At 43.5% G+C, this 20,979-nt stretch overlaps 1 protein-coding gene and 1 long non-coding RNA gene across 3 annotated transcripts in view; one reads left to right on the top strand and one right to left on the bottom strand.

Moving 5' to 3' along the window:
* Positions 1 to 20,979, bottom strand: part of sae1 (SUMO1 activating enzyme subunit 1) — a 209,580-nt gene that overhangs the window by 27,982 nt on the left and 160,619 nt on the right. The window lies entirely within an intron of this gene.
* The window catches only part of LOC132402248 (uncharacterized), a 72,597-nt gene that overhangs the window by 33,500 nt on the left and 18,118 nt on the right, over positions 1 to 20,979 (top strand). For both annotated transcript variants that reach the window (XR_009514855.1, XR_009514856.1), the window contains exon 2: positions 14,981 to 15,507. This is a non-coding gene — a long non-coding RNA (uncharacterized LOC132402248). The remainder of the gene's footprint in view (positions 1 to 14,980; positions 15,508 to 20,979) is intronic.

Genomic DNA, 20,979 nt, shown 5'->3' with positions numbered 1-20,979 from the left:
TTGGGAACCCCTGGGTTAGTGTTAAATAGGTGGGTTGATGGGCAGTGTGGCTCACTGGGCCAGAAGGGTCTGTTCTGCACTACATCTCTAAAAAAAATAGCGACAGCCTAGGGTCTTCCAAGCCACTGGAAGTATTGGAGAGCTCTCAGTCAAGTTTTAGAAGTGAAGTTAGGCAATATTTTGAAGTGGAAACCAATCAAAGAATGCCAGAACTTAAACACTGGACTCTTCTCAGCCGGCTTGTGGAAGTTTCTTACCAGTAAACTCCAGAAAGGAATTCTAAACTGGAAAGGACACAGTCTCAAAGTCTGGGGTCGGAGGGGAAGATCCGAAAGAGGCTTTAAACATCACGTATGGGGCACCATACACAACATGCTGTATGGTAACCATTGATATAAGCACCAGCAAGACAGTGGCAACATGAAAATTTATACGCAATTGCCATGAACGCTGTCGCAGGAAAACAGCATCCATCATCAGGAAGCCCCACCACCCAGGTTATACTCTCTTCTCACTGCTGCCATCAGGAAAGAGGTATCAGAGTCTCAGGACCTATACCACCAGTTTCAGGAACAGTTACTACCTCTTAACCATCAGGCTCCTGAAACAAAGGAGATAACTTCACTCACCATAATGAGCCTTAGGTTCCACACCACCAGGTTCAGGAACAGTTATCAACTCTCAACCATCAGGCTCCTGAACCAGTGTGGATAACTTCACTCACCACAATGAGCCTCAGGTTCCACACCACCAGGTTCAGGAACAGTTATTACCCCACAACCATCAGGCTCCTGAACTAGTGTGGACAACTTCACTCACCACAATGAGCCTCAGGTCCCACACCACCAGGTTCAGGAACAGTTATTACCCCACAACCATCAGGCTTCTGAACTAGTGTGGATAACTTCACTCACCACAATGAGCCTCAGGACCCACACCACCAGGTTCAGGAACAGTTACTACCTCTTAACCATCAGGCTCCTGAACCAAAGGAGATAACTTCACTTGTCCCATCATTGAAATGTTCCCACAACCAACAGACTCACTTTCAAGGACTCATCATCTTATGTTCTAAATATTTATTGCTTATTTATTTATTATTAACGTTTCTTCTTTGTGCACTGTTTGTGGTCTTCTGCACTCTGGTTGAATGTCCTGGTCTGCTGGTCTTTCACTGATTCTGTTATGGTTATTATTCTATAGGTTTATTGAGTATGCCCACAAGAAAATGAATTTCAGGGTTGTACATGGTGACAGATAGATACATGTGTACTTTGACAATACCATTCACTTTGAACTTCTGAATTTTAGAATGGTACTAGCATGGACAGAAGACTGACTGACTGGCAGGAGGGAAAGGGTGCCTTTTGTAACTGGGTGCTTGTGACTTGCGGTGCTCCAAGGGCCTGCACTCCCTGGAGTTTAGAAAAATGCAAGTGGGGGGGGGGGGGGTTCTCTTTGAAACCTGGTGAATATCGAAAGACAGAGTGGATGCAGAGATGGATGAGTCAAGGACCAGAGGGCTCAGCCTCAGAATACAAACACATCCCTTTAAAACTGAGTGGAACTAATTCTGCTCCTATGTCTATCTGTTTAATAAACTATCTGTTTCAACAAGGGAAAATTTTCAAGGGAAATTTTACTGACTCCGGGTAAAAGCGGGGCGAAAGAGAGAGTGGAGTATTTAATAACTAAATTAAACATTCAGAAAGATAGCTCTTTTAAGAAAATTGCATTGATAGGGACCAGCAGGCTCTCAGCTGAGCAAAGTCTACCCAATCGTTCTCCAATATCCATGAATTTGTCCCACCAAGGAACATGATTAAATTTTAAATACGTGAAAATCTGTAGATGCTGGAAATCCAGAGTAACACACACAAAATGTTGGAGGAACTCAGGAGGTCAGGTAGTATCTATGGAAATGAATAAATTGTCCACGTTCTGGGCTGGGACTCTTCATCAGGACTGAAACGGGGGAAGGCAGCAGAATAAGAAGGTGTGGGAGGTGGAAGAGGACCAGCTAGAAGGTGATAGGTGAAGACAGGTGGCTGGGAAGGGTAAAGGGTTTGAGAAGATAGGAGAGGAAAATGGATCGTTGGAAAAATGGAAGGAGGAGGGGCATCAGGGTGAGGTGATCGGCAGGTGAGAAGAAAAGGTAAGAGGCCAGAGTGAGGAATAGAAGAAGAGGGGAGGGGAGGGGAAAAGCTATTTTTATTGGAAGGAGAAGTCTATATTAATGCCATCATTAAATCTTGGAACATGGACTGAATCTGTTTTCTTTAAATCTCAGTGCAATGACAAGCAATGCTTTATGATATAAAATTAAATACAAATAAGCGGAGAAGATCAAGTATCAAACAGCACTCAATCACAGCAAGGCAAACAATTCTGCTGGTCAAGGCTGAGTAAATACTCAGTAATTATCACTGCTTCCTTTCACTGAAGCACGACTCAAGGACATTTCCAATACACTTGTGTTTTGTATTGTTGTGCCTCGTACAGGAGCTTGGAAGGAGGAAATAACTTAGTCCCTTGAGCATTTCCAACCATTCATTGAGACCAGGGCTGATCTTGACCTAGCTTCAATAGCTCTCTCTGCTCCATATCCATTAAGACTTAAGGACAGAAGTCTCATCGATGTCAGATTTAAAATTAACTGCTGACCTGGTCACCAATTACAGCTTGCGAGAGGGATACTCTCTTGGCTCTGTGATTAGATTTACTCCTTGTGTCCCAAATCCCGACCAACATTTCTTTCACTTTAGGGATCTGGATGGTACAGGCAAGAAAAATGTTCGTTTCATCTTAATTCCCTTTAAGATGGTGATGAGTGTCCTCCTCAAACAGCAGCAGTCCATAAGGCATACCAGTAGAATTAGGCCATTCAGCTCATTAAGTCCACTCTGCCATTCAATTATGTCTGATTTATTATTCCTCTCAACCCCATTCTCCTCATTTTCCCTGTAACCTTTGATGCCCTTATCAATCAAGAACCTATCAATCTCTGCTTTAAATATACCCAATGACTTGGCCTCCACAGCCGCTTGTGGTAACGAACTTCACAGATTCACCACCCTCTGGCTAAAGAAATTGCTCCTCATCTCTGTTCTAAAGGTGGTTGTTGTTCCTCTCTGCTTCTTCTGGTGCATCGGGCAGCATCCTTGCCATTTCTTAAGCATTTGTCTGTTTTTTACGAGGCTGAGTTGCTAACTTAACGCTCAACTCGACACAGATGGAAAATTTGTAAGGCGCTGGCCAGATTCAAAACTGGGAACACTCGCCTTGAAGCCTGCTGCAGCTGCCACACCACCACAGGCCGGCTAACTGTTCTAAAGGGATGTCCTTCTATTCTGAGGTTGTTCCGTCTGGTCCTTAACTCCCCACTATTGGCAGCATCTTCTCCATGTCCAATTTATCCAGGCCTTTCAATATTCAGTGTTTTTATAAATGTAACTGTACCTGCCTATACCACTTTGTCTACTAGTTCATTCCATATATCCACCACCCTCTTTGGCAAACTTGCCCCCACATATCTCCATTATATCCTTCCCTTCTCATGTCATGGATTTAAAGATGAGCGGGAAGGTTTGCTAGTGCTGCACGAGAGGTGAGGGTTTAAACTAGAGTTGCAGAGGGATGGGAATCAGAACGCCAAAACAGATAGTGGAGAGGTTGTGGAGGCCTACATATGAAGCCAGGAATCAAATTGTTGAGCATGGTGGATCCCATGTTCTGAGCTGTGTAAATTTCAATGCAAGGAGTATTGCACGAAAGGCAGATGAGCTTAGGGCAAGGATCAGCACATGGAATTAAGATATGGTTGCGGGGGGCAGGACTGGCAGCTCACAGTTCCAGGGTTTCATTGCTTTAGACCAGGGGTGGGCAAACTTTTTGACTTGTGGGCCACAAAGGGTTCTAAAATTTGACAGGGGGGCCGGACCAGGGAGCAGATGGACGGAGTGTTTTGGTAATACACCTCATAAGAGAAAATAAAATATCATGGGATATGTAGAAAACATGTGCTTTAATTTCAATTGAAAATGAACAAATGCATTACGACAAAATATCTGTCTTTGAAGTCCCATGGTATTTAGCTATTTATTGAAATGACTTTTAAAATACTGAAAATTAAATGAATAAAATACAGCTTTTTTAATAGTAACAGTTATTATTTTAAAGCACTGAAAATTCTGTTATCCTTCAAGATATTATCATCATCACTCTCCTCCTGACTGTCTTTATTTCAAAAACGGTAGGAGATGCAGGTCTACTTGTCCTGCTCCTTCTTATTCAATTGTCCCCTGTGCCAAAACTCAACAACGACCAGCACAATGACAGAACAGTGTGAGCGCGCCAGTATGCCGAGCGCGTTATTTGATCTGGAGCGCATTTTTTATTTTGAGAACGTACGTGCACCTGCGCACTACTCATGTCCATCACTTAACAGAAATTATATGTAACATGTAAGGCTTATTGAAAAAGATATTTTCAAATGCATTTTTTACATAACACAACGAAGAAACTTATTTTTAATTTCAGTGGGAACAGTGTTGTTGGTCTCCCTTTTTAGCCAGCGCATCAAAGTCTGGATTTAGTTTTGTTGTGGCGATTCTCAGGATGGATCTGAGGTGTTGGTCAGTTAACTTGGATCTGTGGCTGGCTTTGTTGATGTTCATGACGCTGAACGCCTGTTCACACAAATAGGTCGAGCCGAACAATGAGTAAAGCGAAATGTGGAGTAATACGCTGCACCTCAACAAAGGTCAATGTGTAGCGGTGTGCTATATGCAGTGCTAAAATTACAACACGGAGTCGGTAACTGCAGTTGAAGAAAAAAACTTTATTCGAAATCCCCAGCCTCACTTTTAAGCCTACCTCAACCTGCCCCCCCTGTGGCGCAGAGGATCCAAAGCTCTGTGCTCGCAAATCCCCGTAGGCTATCTCCCTTAGCCGGAACGCTGGCTAATTGTGAGCCGGTTCGGATGTGCCAGGAAATGGGTCGCCACAAATGTATATAGAGTGCGTCATCTATTGGGAAAACGCCAGAATTGTGGGGAAAAAACGTTAACAAGGTTTATTAATATAATTTCATCAAGTTCTGCGGGCCGGATTAAAAAGCTTAACGGGCCGCATATGGCCCGCGGGCCGTAGTTTGCCCATGCCTGCTTTAGACGTAACAGAGTGGGAGGGATTAAAGGGGGAGGGGGTGGTGTTACTAGTCAGGGAGAATGTCATGACAGTGCTCCATCAGGCCAGCCTGGAGAGTTTGTCTAGTGTGGCTCTGAGGAATAAGAAAGGTATGATCACGTTAATGGGATTATATTATAGACCAAACAACGGTCTGTGGGATTTACAGGAGCAAGTTTGTAGAGAGATGGCAGACTGTTACAAGAACTAATGTTGTGACAGTAGCTGGTATTAACTTTCCACATATCAACTGGGACTCACATACTGTAAAAGGACTAGATGGGACGGAATCTGTCAAATGTGTTCAGGAGAGTTTCTTTAATCAGTACAAAGAAGTTCTAATTAGAGAAAGTGCAATACTAGTTCTCTTATTAGGGAATGAGGCAGGGCAGGTGACAGAAGTGCGAGGTCTTACATAGTGAACGGTAGGACACTGAGGAGTGCAATAGAACAAAGGGATCTAAGAATACTGGTCCATAATTCATTGAAAGTGGCACCACAGGTAGATAGGGTTGTAAGGAAAGCTTTTGGCACATTGCCTCTCATAAATCAAGGTACTGAGTGCAGGAGATGTTGAAGTTCTGTAAGATATTGGTGAGGGCTAATTTGGAGTGCTGCATACATTTTTTGGCCACCTACCTACAGGAAAGATGTAAATAAGGCTGAAAGAGTAACAGAGAAAATTTATAAAGATGTTGCCGAGTCTGGAGGACCTGAGTTATGTGAAAAGATTGAATAGGTTAGAACTTCATTCCTTGGAAAGTAGAAGATTGAGAGGAGATTTGACAGAGGCATACAAAATTATGAGGAGTATAGATAAGGTAAATACAAGCAGGCTTTTTCCACTGAGGCTGGGTGGGACTAAACCTATGGCCTCTGTTTGAAGGGTGAAAGGTAAAGTGTTTAAGGAGAACATGCGGGGCGAAGCTTCTTCACTCAGAGGGTCATAAGGAACTGCCAGGACAAGTGGTGTATGTGAGCTCACATTTAAGAGAAGTTTGCATATGTACATGATGGTAGTAATATGGAAGGCTAAGGTCAAATTGGCAATGGACAGAGGTTCACATACTTTTTTCAAACAAATATATGTAATATTGGATACTTTTTCTCAATAAATGTATAATGTTTATTGTGTCATTTATTTGGGTTTTCCTGTGTGAAGGAATTGTGTGGTCTCTGACGTGAATTGAGAATCATTGTGGTCACTACCCACACTGGGCTGGAGCAAATTCCTGACGTATATACATATGTAGCAGAATCAGAAACTTTGCAGCATCATTACAATGCAATAAATAGTAATAGAGAATAATTACATATATTAAATAGTTAAATAAGTAGTGCAAAAAAAAATTCAAAATAAAAGAAGTAGTGAGGTGGTGTTTTTAAAGAGCAAACACGAGGAAATCTGCAGACGCTGGAAATTCAAACAATACACACAAAATGCTGGTAGAACACAGCAGGCCAGGCAGCATCTATAGGGAGAAGTGCTGTCGACGTTTCGGGCCAAGACCCTTCGTCAGAAGAAGTGAGGTGGTGTTGATGGTTTCACTGTCCATTCAGAAATCAAATGGCACAGTGGCAGAAGCTGTTCCTGAATAGTTGAGTGTGTGTCTTTAGGCTCCTGTACCTCCTCCCTGACGCTAGCTAGCAATGAGAAGAGGGCATGTCCTGGGCGATGGGGGTCCTTAATGGTGGACACCGCCTTTCTGAAGCACTGATCCTTGAAGATTTCCTGGATACTGCAGAGGCTAGAGCCCATGATGGAGCTGGCCAATTTTACAACTTTCTGTAGCTTAATTCGATCCTACGCAATGGTCCCCATATCCCCCATACCAGACAGTGATGCAGCCAATTAGAAAGCTCTCCATGGTACAACTGCAGAAAATTGCGTGTTTTTGGTGTCGTAAAGTCTCCTCAAACTCTATTGAAATGCATCTGTCACCTTGTCTTCTTTACGGTTGCGACAATCTTTATGGTTGGATCCAGGTTAGGTCCTCAGAGAACTTGAAACTGCTCATTCCCTCTCACCTCTGAGAGGGCTGGTGTTATGTTCTCTCGTCTTACCCTTTCTGAAGTCCTCAATCAGTTCTTTGATCTTACTGACATTGAGTGCATGGTTACTGTTGCGACACCACTCAGCTAACTGGTATATCTTGCTCCTGTACGCGCTCTCGTCACCTTCTGAGAATTGCCGAATAAAGTCGATCTGTGATAACAAGACCCTGAAATAATGCCACAGCACATGCTGAATGGGTAGCAGCACCGTCGCCTGTGCTGTGTCATTGTCTAATGACAATGGGAATGAGATCCTGACCCAACTGCATGGGTCAGCAGACAGCACGGGGTGAAAACGTGAAGCTCCATGTGCCGTGGAGGCCTAACCAGTCGAACAATGCCTGACAATGAGCAGCTTACGATCTTTAAGACTGGTCTCTGTAAGGAGACCAAATGGAAATGGAAGCTGTTTACTCTTACTGGGATAATTGTCAATTGTTACTTTTTTTAAAAACTGTATCACATGTCAATTTCATTTGCATCTTATTTAAATTGGAAATAAATAATTAAAAGTGATGAAAAGCTGGTTTAGGATAAGTAAAGTTACTCCATTGTTCATTATTTTCTGACTACCAACACAAAACAAGAGCATATTGTTCAGGATTAGCATCTTAGAACATCATCACACTGCCAATCAGTCAGCCAGCTTTAAAAAAAACTGAAGAGGCTGTAAATCTGAACAAAATCGAATCAGGAAATACAGGACAAATTCAAGCAGCTCAGAGAGATCGAAGGGGGCACCACGGCAGCGTAGCAGTAGGCACGGCACTATTAAAGCTGGGTTTCAGAGTTCAATTCTGGTGTCCTCTGTAAGGAACCTTGCACTAAAGAACTAATGGTGGACTTCAGAAGGATAAGACAAGAGAACACACACCAGTCAGCACAGAGGGGTTAGAAGCGGAAAGGGTGAGCAATTTCAAGTTCCAAGGTATCAATATATCTGTGGACCTATCCTGGGCTCAACTTACTGATGCAGCTATAAAGGCGGCACAACAGCAGCGATGTTTCATTAGGAGCTTGAGAAGATTTGGTATGCCACCTAAAATAGTCTTATATTTCCAGATGGAGAGCTTACTAACTGGTTACATCACCACCTGGTATAAAGGGGGAACTGCAGAGGATCGAAATAACTTGCAGAGTTGTAAACTTAGTCAGCTTCATAATAGGCACCAGTTTCCATAGTATCCAGGAGCGATGCCTCAGACAGGTGGTGCCCATCATTAAGGACCCCCATCACTCAGGCCATGCCTTGTTCTCATTGCCACCATCAGAGAGAAGGTACAGCTCCTTCCTCTTTGCCTTGCCTTCTAAATGGCCATTGAACCTGTGAACACTACCTCACTACTTTTTTTTTAATTTGCATTTTTGCCCTACTTATTTAACTATTTAATATAGATACTTACTGAAATTCATGTTTTTTTCTATTATTGATGTATTGCAATGTACTGCTGCTGCAAAGTCAACAAATTTTATGACATATGCCAGTGAAATTAAATCTGATTGTGTGGGCGTATGTGTGTGGTTGCAGAGTAAGCCCTGCCCTACCCAGACTTCACCGAGTGTCCCAATTGAAATGAAAAAGAACGAGAGGTGACTTGATGGAGGTGTACAAGATGATAAAGGGCATTGATCAAGTGGTGGTGGTGGGTGTTGACGTTTGATATTTTTCTTTGAATGGGTTGGTTCCATGGCTCTTCTTTGTATTGTGGCCTCTATGAATCTCAGCAATGTATACTGCATAGTTACTTTGATAATAAATGTACTTTGAATCTTTAACAGCCAGAAACCCTTTCCCAGCGTGAATTGAATTAAATTGACTTTATTTCTTACATCCTTCACATACATAAATGAACATCTGAATGTGCAATTTACAGTAATTTGTAATAAATAGTATGTACAACAGGATAGTCAATTAACATAAAAAAACCATAGTATCAGTGAGAATTAATCAGTCTGATGGACTGGTGGAAGAAGCTGTCCTGGAGCCTGTTGGTCCTGGCTTTTATGCTGTGGTACCGTTTCCCTGATGGTACCAGCTGGAACAGTTTGTGGTTGGGGTGAATCAGGTCCCCAATGATCCTTCGGGCCCTTTTTACACACCTGTCTTTGTAAATGTCCTAATAGTGGGAAATTAACAACTACAGATGTGCTGGGCTGTCCACACCACTCTCTGCAGAGTCCTGCGATTGAGGGAGGTACCGTTCCCGTACCAGGCAGTGATGCAGCCAGTCAGGATGCTCTCAGTAGAAAGTTCTAATGATTAGGGCCCATGCCAAACTTCTTCAACCGCCTGAGGTGAAAGAAGTGCTGTTGTGCATTTTTCACCACATAGCCGGTATGTACAGACCATGTAAGATCCTCGGTGATACGTATGCTGAAGAACTTAAAGCTGTCCACTCTCTCAACTCCAGATCCATTGATGTCAATAGGGGTTAGCCTGTCTCCATTCCTCCTGTAATCCACAACCAGCTCCTTTGTTTTTGCGACGTTGAGGGGGAGGTTGTTTCCTTGACATCACTGTGTCAGGGTGTTGACTTCTTCTCTGTAGGCTGCCTCATTATTACATGAGATGAGGCCATCAATGTAGCATTATCAGTAAATTTAATTAGTAGATTGGAGCTGTGGGTGGCGACACAGTCATGGGTAAACAGAGAGTAACGAAGGGGACTTAGGAAGTAGCTAATATGAGGTGTATAATTTTAAGGTGATTAGCGGGAGAAGGGGAGGTGGGGGGAAGACATCAGAATTTTTTTAAAACACAGAGTGGTGGGTGTGTGGAACTCACTGCCAGAGGTGGCGGTAGAGGAAGATACATTAGGGACATTTAAGTTCAAAGCACATTTATTATCAATGTATGTATGCATTCTACAACCTTGAGATTTATCCCTTGCATGTAGCCACAAGACAAAGAAACCAAAAAGAACCTAGTAAAAAAAAGACTGTCAAACACTCAATGCAGAGAGAAAATGAAAACAAATTGTGAAAACAATAAAAGTAAAGAGACCCTGAGATTGGCAGATGGTTAATAGAAAAATGAAAAGCTATGTAGGAGGGGAGGGTTAGATTGACCTTGCAGTTGGTTAAAGGGTCAGCAGGACATGGTGGGCCCAAGGGACTATACTGTGCTGTAATGTTGTACGTAAGGCAGCACAGGGAAGCTGCCGTTAGTGCCGGTGACGTTAAACCTCAGTGATTTAAATGGTTCCATTTAATATTGGAGAATGTATACAATATACAAATTGAAACTCTTATTCTCGACTGACTTCCTCGAAACAGAATGTTTTTGTGTTATTTATTTAATTGGGTTCTCTTTACCTAGTTTTAGGACTTATCTGAAGATTTGATCACATTTTAGGTCATACTTATGCAGAAATAGAGAAACTTCTACAGTGTTTACAAACTTCTTAGCACCACTGTATGTTTTTTCTAGGGATGGTAGACAAACAAATGAGGGAGAAAGCAATAGAAAATGCTGGGAATGAGATATACCCAGACACCCTGGACAGCAGAGGAGTTGGGAGAGACAGGAGAAAGACACAGAGACAGGTCTGTGGCAATGTGTGGGATTAACAAAATAAGTTGTTGGAAGATATTTGACTATTCGAATCAAAAAAGATTTGGTAAGATTTGATAGTGGGTGTTTGAGATGTTTGTAACACTGCCATTAGATAAATCAAGTTCTGACTCCTAAATGTTTAGACATCAGCTTTATATGTAACCATATAAAATGCTGGGAACTCAGCAGGTCAGACAGTATCTGCAAAAAGAAATAAACAGTCAACATTTCAGGCCGAGATCCTTCATCAGGACTCGTATGAGGTTTGTGACATCTTCCCCCTTCCTTTTCAGTCCTGGAAAAATGTCTCAGCCCAGAGATGCTGTTTGTCTTGTTGAGTTCCTCCAGCATTTTGTGTGTGTTGTTCTAGATTTCCAGCATCAGTATAACCTCTTATTTTTTACTCTTATCCATAGATGCTGTTTGACCTGCTGAGCTCCTCCAGCATTTTGTGTGTTGCTTTGGATTTCCAGCATCTGTAGAATTTCTTGTTTTTATCTTATGAGTTTTCTTTGTCACATGTATCAAAACATATAATTAAATGCATTATTTGCATCAACAACCAACACAGTCCGAAGATGTGCTGGGGGCAGTTTGCAAGGGTTGCCACACTTCCGGTGGCAACATTGAATGTATACAACTTACGAACCCTAACCAAACATCTTTGGACTGTGGGAGTAAACTGGAGCACCCAAAGGAAACCTGCACGGTCACAGGGAGAATGTACAGACTCCTTACAGGCAGCGGTAGGAATTGAACACTGATCACTGGTGCTGTAAAGCAGTACAGCAGTACGCCAATTGCTATGCCACCGTGGTGGCTGCAAAACACTTATAAATAAAGGAAGCAGTCTGAGGTGATGACTGAAATTCTTACACGGCAAACACATTGCACACATGAAAGCTTTTTGGCTTAAATGAAATTTTCCTATTGCGTGTTTGGGGTGACGTAGAAACCAAAAAGAGAAAACCACAGCTAACTCCATCAGTGGGTGGCTGGGCAGAGAAACATCTTCACCCAAGGAGGTGTAAGGCGCTCCTTTCCTCCGCTAGCCTGCAGGTCACCCTTTGGTAAGGTGTAGCACCTGCGCAGCCCCCACCCCGCCACCTCCTGATCAGGGTCACAGGAAGTCATGTGAAAGTGGTGGATGCTCAGATGAGCAGCTGATGGATATCACAAGTCCTGGTTATGTGATCACTGACACTGACACCAGACAGGTAATCTCTAAACAGTATTGATAACGGCTGGGGTCACCCATCATGTAAAGACACTGCCCAGAAAAAGCCAATGGCAAACCACTTCTGTAGAAAAATTTGCCAAGAACAACCATGATCATACGACGATGATGATGATGGACTACGTCAGATACCCAAGTGCATCTCAGCACTTTTACCATTTGTACTTGGCAAACTGCCTTCTTAGCGACCCACCATTGGTTGAGGTCGACCATGGATGTTGCATCCCAGCTATCTACATTGTTGGTGCAGCTCTGTCTGCGCTGATAAGACCAATGCAAGAGTGGCAGTTAAAACAAAGAGAGCAGTGTACACCGCTTGTGTCGCCAGCACACTGCTGTACAGATGCAAGACCTGGACAACAATGCAAAGGTCACATCTAGAAGTGACCTCAGCTCTGCATTCCTTTGAATGGGCCCGTTTGCCTTCTGCTGCTTGCAGGAGTTTTTCTTCACCAGATGTTGTTTCAGGATGCTTCTCGGTTGGCTGCAGGCTCTTTCCAAGACTCAGTGTTGATGTCCAGCACCTTCATGTCCCACTTTCAGACATCCTTGCTGTGCAATCGCAGATGGCCAGTGGTTCTCTTGCCTGAAGCCAGCTTACTGTGTAGGGGATGGTTTTTGGGATGCAGACAACCTGCATGCAGAAGACAAGGCTCAGCTAGCATAGCCTATAGTGGTTGAGCAGGGTCTACACTAGTGGTCGCCAACCTTTTCAAGCCCATGATCCACTACCTCAGCCATGGTGAACAAATTGTTAGACACACGCATGCGCACCGGGCAGAAGGGACTGGAAGTGGAGCCCTGCAGCCCCGGAAGCAGTCTCTCTTTGCAGGTGGCTTTCCATAGCTGGAGTGTTGCTATGTTACCATTATCTTAATTGGTATTACTTGTTTTCATAATATTCACATTACAACAACTTTAATTCTACGTTTCATTATTTAATTTTATTTCAACACGAAAAATGAATAAAAATTGAGTGTTACACTCAATGTGATGACTGGAGCTGAATACTTTCCGCTAGCTTGCTGAAATTTGGCTCATAACTACAGACAGCCAGTCTGAGTCAGTCTGTGAGGTGTCTGTCAGTAAGACAGCTCCTGTACTTAGATTTAATCATTTTCATCTTTTGCAACACAGCGTTCTCACAAACCTCCTGACAGACTGAATATTTGAATGGACAGTTTCCTTAGTTAGACTGAATGTTGAACCTGCCACGTTTTTCAGGTGTTTTGCATTGGTAAACTGTTACTGAGACACTAGTATAAGTTTCAGAGGTACGCAAGCTAATGACACCACTGTTTATTGTTTCCCAGTTCTTGTACATTTGGGGAACGTTGGAATTTAAAGGGGGAAGAAGTGTTGTAATGTGAGCATTACCAGACATCCCACCCCGCAAAAACTCATTTCAGGGAGGTAGCACCATCAATTTGCAGGAGACTCCTGGGGGAGGTGGGATATCTGCAATAGAGTAGCTCCTTAGCAGCTCCAAGCTAGTTTAAATAACATTAGCTATGATAATGAATGAATGACACCTGTTAAACTCACCTCAACATGTCTTTTACATTTTAACCTACCATGGCCAATAGAAAAATCACTGTTGCAATAAGTGTAGTCTGGGGTGAAGTACGTTTTATATTTTCTTTTTTCTTGGAACCCAATTTTCCTCGGGATCAATAAAGTATGTCTGTCTGACTCTGCCATGGTGCGTGCTTTCTCTCTCTCTTTCACACAAAAAAAAATCAATTTCCGGGATATTGTATATAATTTGCGGGCGTCAGGGAGCCGCTATCAATATGCGGGAGACTCCCGGAACTTCCGGGAGAGATGGGATGTCTGCATTATAAAGATAGGTTGTTGCCGATTAGGACAGTGAGGAAACGATATGATTTGTTGATATGAAACGATATGAGTCAGCTGCACCTTTCCTCATTCCCTGTCATGCCCACTGTTGAACTTGAACCCACGTGAGGTCATCAGTTGCCTAAACGCAGTGATACCTTCGCGCCAGGGATCACTGGTTGGCCTCGGGTAACGGCGGGAAGTGCCGTTGCTACTGTACTGGAGCGCGGACAGATGGGCGCCGCCTCTAAACCTGTTTAGGACACTGAAGGCTCGTGTGGAACCCGGTGCTAAAATATTTGCAGACGACCTAATTCGGGCTCAGCGTTTTGTAAGTAGCAGACCAACTAACTCGCTGCGATCTACTGAAACAAACTTTTGTCGGCCGATAGATCCTACGGGGGGGGGGGGGGGGGGGGTGGGTGGGCGTGCACCCTGTCACACTTCTCGCTCAGTCGCTCTCTCCGGACTGCAATCGCCGCGGCCCCGGCACAGGGACCCCTACCCCTTACCTTGTCCTCTCACCCCACCCACGACCAGCCACACCTGGCCAAAGCGTCTGGCGATGGGTGGGCGGGAGGCTGGAGTTCAGGCCCGGAGGCTGTCTAATGAGGCAATGAAGCCCTCAAAACTGCTTTGGCACCTTGAGACCAAGTACCCTGCACTTAAAGACAAACCTGTTGAGTTTTTTTGAGCTGGAAAAACGTGAGCAAGTGGGACAGAAACGAGTGCTGATAGCCACGAAAACTAAATTGTGGAATAGACTGGACATAAGGAACCTCCTTCGAGTATCACTGTATTCGTCGTGTTTAACACCCCGCCCCACCCCGTTGGCTGGTCTGCAAGAAGCGTGGTGCAAAAAAGGTTGGCGACCCCTGGATTAGGATAATGGTGATGTAGCAGTGTTCCTGCTGTGGACAGCTGTTTGTGGGGAGAGGTTGTTTCTGGGTTTTACTTCTGGTCTTTTCTGCCCGGTGCGCATTTTTCAGTTTTTCCCAGGGTCTACCGGGGAAGTCTCAATGATCGACCAGTTGGCGACCACTAGCGTACACACTTGGGAGGCTGGCATGAAAGAGAATCTCACAGCAGGTACTCTCTCTCTCCAGGGGATACCCAAGATGTGATGAAGGCACCTTAAGCGAAACGTGCTGAGCCTTCTCTCCTGCTTAGCGTATGTTGTCCAGGTCTCGCCGCTGTACAGCAGTGTGACGCAAGCATTATACCCTGCCGGCTTTGTTTTGACTGAGAGCTTGGAGTTCTCCCAGACTGATGCAGTGAGGCAGGTAAGAGTTGTTGCTGATGCCTGAGTCCAAGGAGAGGTTGTCACTGATGATGAACCCCAGGTATGTGAACTGATGAACAACATTCAGTTTGTAGTTATCAACAGTAATGAATGGTGGTGCCTTCACGTCCTGCCCAAGACATTTGTCTTTTTCAGGCTAACGGTCAGACCAAATTCCTTGCACGTGCGGGAGAAGCGATCCATCAAGCTCTGGAGCTGCCACGGAGCATGGGTTGCAACTGCTGCATCATCAGCCCACAGCACGTCTTTTCTGCCGCTACCTAAAAGGAGTTTGTATGTTTTTCCTGTGACATGTGGGCTTCCTCCCACAGTCCAAAGATGTACTGGTTGGTAGGTTGATTGGTTATTGTTGATTGGGATTAAATTGGGGGATGGCTGGGAGGTGTGGCTCAGCTCGAGGGGCCCAAAAGGGCCTACTCTGCATCTCAATAAACAAATAAATCATAGCTTTGTGCACTTTGGTTTTGCATTTTAGGCAGACAAGGTTAAAAAGTCTGTCATCTGATCTAGTAGGTGGGGTCCTCCTATACTTATCAAAAGCAGAATATATGACTCTACTCTGGAATATGACTTACTGAAACAAAGACAAGAAACAGACAAAGAGAAGACAGGTTCCAATTCTTTGGGCTTTACTGAATCCACTGAATTAAGTTGGGCTACCATCTGTACCAACATGCTTAGTTCCACCAAATTAAAAGGGCTATAAATTAATTAAGAGTTTGAAAGATTAAACCTGCAATTGTGTATGAGGTGTCTGTCACCTTCACTCCTGCCCATCTGATCTAACAAGAATCAATGTCTCCTGATGAGATTCTGAAAAGGATTCTTAGAGACAGGATTTACAAGCATAGTCTGATTGGGGATAGTTAACATGGCTTTGTAAGGGGCAGGTTGTGCCTCACTGAATTCAGAGTCAGAATCAGAATCAGGTTTAATATCATGGGCACATGTCATGAAACTTATAGCCGCACAATGCAATACATAATAATAGAGAAAAAAATATTGAATTACAGCAAATATATATCATAGTTAAATTAAATAAACAGTGCAAAACACATAGAAATAAAAAAGTAGTGAGGTAGTGTTCAACGCCCATTCAGAAATTGACATTTCTGGCAGAGGGGAAGAAGCTGTTCCTGAAACATTGTGTGTGCCTTCAGGCTTCTGTACCTTCTCTCTGATGGCAGCAAGGAGAAGAGGGCAAGAGGAGGGTCTTTAATGGCAGATGCAGCTTTTTGAGGCACAGCTTCTTGAAGGAATCCTACAAGAAGGATACTACAGAGGCTAGTGTCCATGATGGAGATGACTAAGTCTACAAATCTCTGCAGCTCACTTCGATGCTGCACAACAGCCACCCACCCTCCAACCATACCAATTCCTTGGAAAAGTGACAAAACACCGATGAAGGTAGTACATGGATTTTAGTGTGGTGTCCAACAAGGTTCCCTGAGGTAGGCTCATTCAGAAAGTTAGACGGTGCGGGAACCTAAGGAAACTTGGTTCCATGGATTCAAAACTGGCTTGCCCATTCTAGGCAGAGGGTGGCTGTGAACAAAAGACCAAAGAGTTTGCCTGTCCCTTTGTGTCTTGCTATGCTTGTGGATTCAACCCGTGGCACCTTTCGCTTGGTTCTTGAGGCTTCACCTACACTGAAGGATCAGAATCCCCTGACAACAGCAGCAATCAAGTGAAAACTACAAATCGTGAGCTCTGAAGTCTCGGTGGAAAACTTTGTAACTTAGTACTTAGTGTGGTTTATTTGTGCTTTCTATTTTTATGATAATAAATTAGGCTTAAGTTACTTCGTTGTGCTTGTGTGCTCATTACCACATCTCCTGGATACTCAAGTTGTTTGAGTCTTTTGGGTCTGATCCAAGTTCTTAACTCCTTGGAAGTGGCTACACAGGTCGATGAGGTGGTTAAGAAGGCTTATGGAATGCTTGCTTTTATTAGTCAAGGCACTGACTTCAAAAGTCAAAAGGTTATGTTGCAACTGGTTAGGCCAGATCTGGAGTATTGCATACGTTCTGGAAGGATGTTTGAGGCTTTGGAAGGAGGTTCACCAGGATACTGCCTGGTTTAGAGGGCACATGCTATCATGAGAGGCTGGATAAAATTGAGTGGTTTAGTCTGGAGTGTTGGACGCTGAGGGGAGATCTGATAGAAATTTATGAAGATTATGAGACAGAGATAGAGTGGACAGGGGGTATCTGTTTCCCAGGGTTGAAATATCTAACTAGAGGGCATGCTTTGAAGGTGAGAGGGGTAGGTTTAAGGAGGATGCGAGGGGTAAGTTTTTTGCTCAGAGTGGTGGATGCCTGGATTGCACTGCATGGTATGGTGGTAGAGGCAAATACAATTGAGGCTTTTAGACCATAAGACACAGGAGCAGAATTAGACCATCTGGCCATCGAGTCTGCTCCGCCGTTCAATCATGGCTGATCCATTTTCTTCTATCTTCTCCTCAACCCCAGTTCCTGGCCTTCTCCCTGTAACCTTTGACGCCATGTCCAATCAAGAACCTATCAATCTCTGCCTTAAATACACCCAACAACCTGGCCTCCACAGCTGCCTGTGGCAACAAATTCCACAAATTCACCATCCTTTGGCTAAAGAAATGCTTTTGCATCTCTGTTTTGAAAGGGCGCCCCTTTATCTTGAGACAATGTCCTCTTGTCCTAGACTCTGCCACCATGGGAAACATCCTTTCCACATCTACTCCGTCTAGGCCTTTCAACATCTGGAAGGGTTCAATGAGGGATGATCTGTACTCCTCATCCTTCTGAATTCCAGCGAGTACAGATCCAGAGCTATCAAACGTTCCTCGTATGATAACCCTTTCAATCCTGGAATCATCCTGGTGAACCTCCTCTGGACCCTCTCCAATGCCAGCACATCTTTTCTAAGATGAGGGGCCAAAACTGTTCACAATACTCAAGTATTGAGACCTCAACAGTGCCTTGTAAAGCCTCAGTATCATATCCCTGTTCTTGTACAGAGAAGCAGACTTGCTGATACGCGTTGAGAAGTGTTAAATAAGCACATTCACAAGGTGAGAGCCTCATGACAATAGGTTTTAATTATTTGTAAGATACACTGCAAAACTGATGAATCACCTCCATGGAATTTAGTTTTTTAAAAAATGTTTATCATAGGCATAACAATTCTATTCGCTACGGAATTTATCTGTTGTCGGGAGCAGATATGGGTATATGGGTATAAAATATGGGTATATTTTAGGGGACGATGCTTGTACAATTGCTAGGAAATGTGGTTGGGATGTTACACATTTCCCACGTCTTGCATCAGCTATGACTCAGAAGGCTGTGGGTTCAAATCCCACTTCAGAGACCTGAGAACAGGAATTGAATCTAATGCTCCAGTGAGGGTCTGAGGTAGAACTGAAAAGATGAGACATTAAATATAGAACTGAGAACAGGTTGTTCAGCCCACAATTTCTGTACTGAACAAGACACCAAATTAAATATAATCTCTTCTGGCTGCACAGGATATATACCCCTCCCCCCATTCCCTGCATATTCAATTGTTCAATGTTTCCTTTTAATATCAGAGAATGTATAGAGTACACAACCTGAAATTCTCTGAGTATTCTCTCGAGTATACAGCTCCTGTGGAATACAGACCTCCAGACAGAATAATACCCTTCCACCATCACTCTGAAACCATGGCCAAGAGATGGACACAGAAAAATCCAAAGGAACTCTTCTGAAGGAAGAGTATATTCCTGAAGTTTCACTGGAATAATTGGCGGGGTTCAGTAAATCTGTACAGAACCACACCGAGTATCTATGTAAAACGTTTGTACACTCCCCCCGTGACTATGTGGGCTTCCTCAAGGTGCTCCATTCTGAACAAGTACAGGCTAGGGTTAATGAGTTGGGGCACGTTATGCTGGTGCTGCAAGCACAACACTTGGGAGCAACCTCCAGCACATTCGTGAACTGTGTTAGCCACTAACACAAAAGAAAGCGTGACAACAGCTTTATTTCGTTAGCAGTTTGAGGAGAGTTGGTATGTCACCTAAAACTAAAGTTCTATAGATGTACCATAGAGAGCATTCTAACTGGCTGCATCATCATCCAGTATGGGAGAGCTACTGCACAGGATCAAAGTAAGACGTAGGGAGTTGTAAAACTAGTCACCTCCATCATGGGCACTAGTCTCCCCAGCATCCAGGACATCTTCAAGAAGCAATGCCTCAGAAAAAGTATCCATCATTAAGGACCCCATCACCCAGGTCATGCCATTTTTCTCATTTCTACCATCAGGGAGGAGGTACAGGAGCCTGATGGCACACACACAATGATTCAGGAAAAGCTTCTTCCCCTGTCAATCGATTTCTGAATGGCCAATGAACTTATGACTATTACCTCACTTTTTAAAAAATTTCTACTTTTGCACTGCTTATTTACTTTAACTATTTAATATATCTATACTTAATGTAATTCATGTTTTTTTTTCCTTATTATTATGCATTGCACTCTAATGCTGTTGTCAAATAAAAGTTATCTTTGAATATTGAGCATACAGCTGATCTGGTTATTATATTATTATCTGTGTGAGCTTGCTACGTGCAGATTGGCTACCTTGTTTCCTATAATACAACCATAGCTGCACATCTGATGCTTCAATAGCTGAGAGGTGCATTGGAACTGATGAAAGCTGCTACAGAACTGCTAGTAATTGCTACATGATATCTCCCTATCACATAGGAGATCATTTTGGCACATCGAATTTTTATGTGAACTGTTCATTCCACATTCCTATCAACTCTAAAACTTTGACAAACCTCTATAGATGCCTTGTGGAGAGTGTACTGACTGGCTACATCACAGCCTGGTATGCACACATCAATGCCCATGAATAGAAAATCCTACAAAAGGTAGTGGATTCGGCCCAGTACATCACGGGCAAAGCCCTCCCAGCCACTGAGCACATCTACATGGAACCCTGCCGCAGGAAAGCAGCATCCATTCACCTCCCAGAAGATCGTCTCTTCTCACTGCCGCCATCAGGTAGAAGGTACAAGAGCATTAGCCCCAGGTTCAGCAACAGTTACTACCCCTCAATCATTAGGCTCTTGAACAAAGGGGATAACTACATTCACTTGCCCCATCCATTGAGATGCTCCTACAACCAATGATCTCACTTTAAGGACTCTTTATCTCATTATCTCACGTTTTCATTATTTATTGCTATTTATTTATAATTGTTTTTGCAGTTTGTTGCCTTCTGCACTGGTTGATCTTTCGTAGATCCTGTAGTAGCATTTGCTGAGTGTGCTCACCAGAAGCTGGAAGCTGAAGCTCAGGGTTGTATAAGGTGACATACATGTACTTTGATAATAAATTTACTTTGAACTCCCCTAGACTCATCCACACTTGGGGCAATCTACATTGGCCAATTAACTCACAATTCACACACACCTTTGAGATGTGTGGGCAAAGGAGGAGCCCCAGAAAAACCCACAAAGGTCAGTGGAGCTGTGAGACAACAGCTCTATTAGCTACACCTCTCTGTACTCTCAGAGAAGCACACACTAAATCCCAAAGAAACTCTGGTGTTAGGCAAATGATAGGAATAATGTTTAATCAGGTGATCCAAAATTTCAACCGTTTATTTCCCTCCATAGATGCTGCCTGACCTGCTGAGTTCCTCCAGCATTTTGTGTGTGTTGCTCTGCAGAATCTTTTGCGACTGTGCCTAGAAATGTCAGTTAATGCACATGCCTGGCATTAGACTTCTGAAGGAGATACGGTTTTCAGCTCTGTTGTGGGAGAA

The sequence above is a fragment of the Hypanus sabinus genome, chromosome 11 (assembly GCF_030144855.1).
Source record: "Hypanus sabinus isolate sHypSab1 chromosome 11, sHypSab1.hap1, whole genome shotgun sequence".
NCBI lineage: Eukaryota > Metazoa > Chordata > Chondrichthyes > Myliobatiformes > Dasyatidae > Hypanus > Hypanus sabinus.
This window is presented reverse-complemented; position numbering and strand designations above follow the sequence as displayed.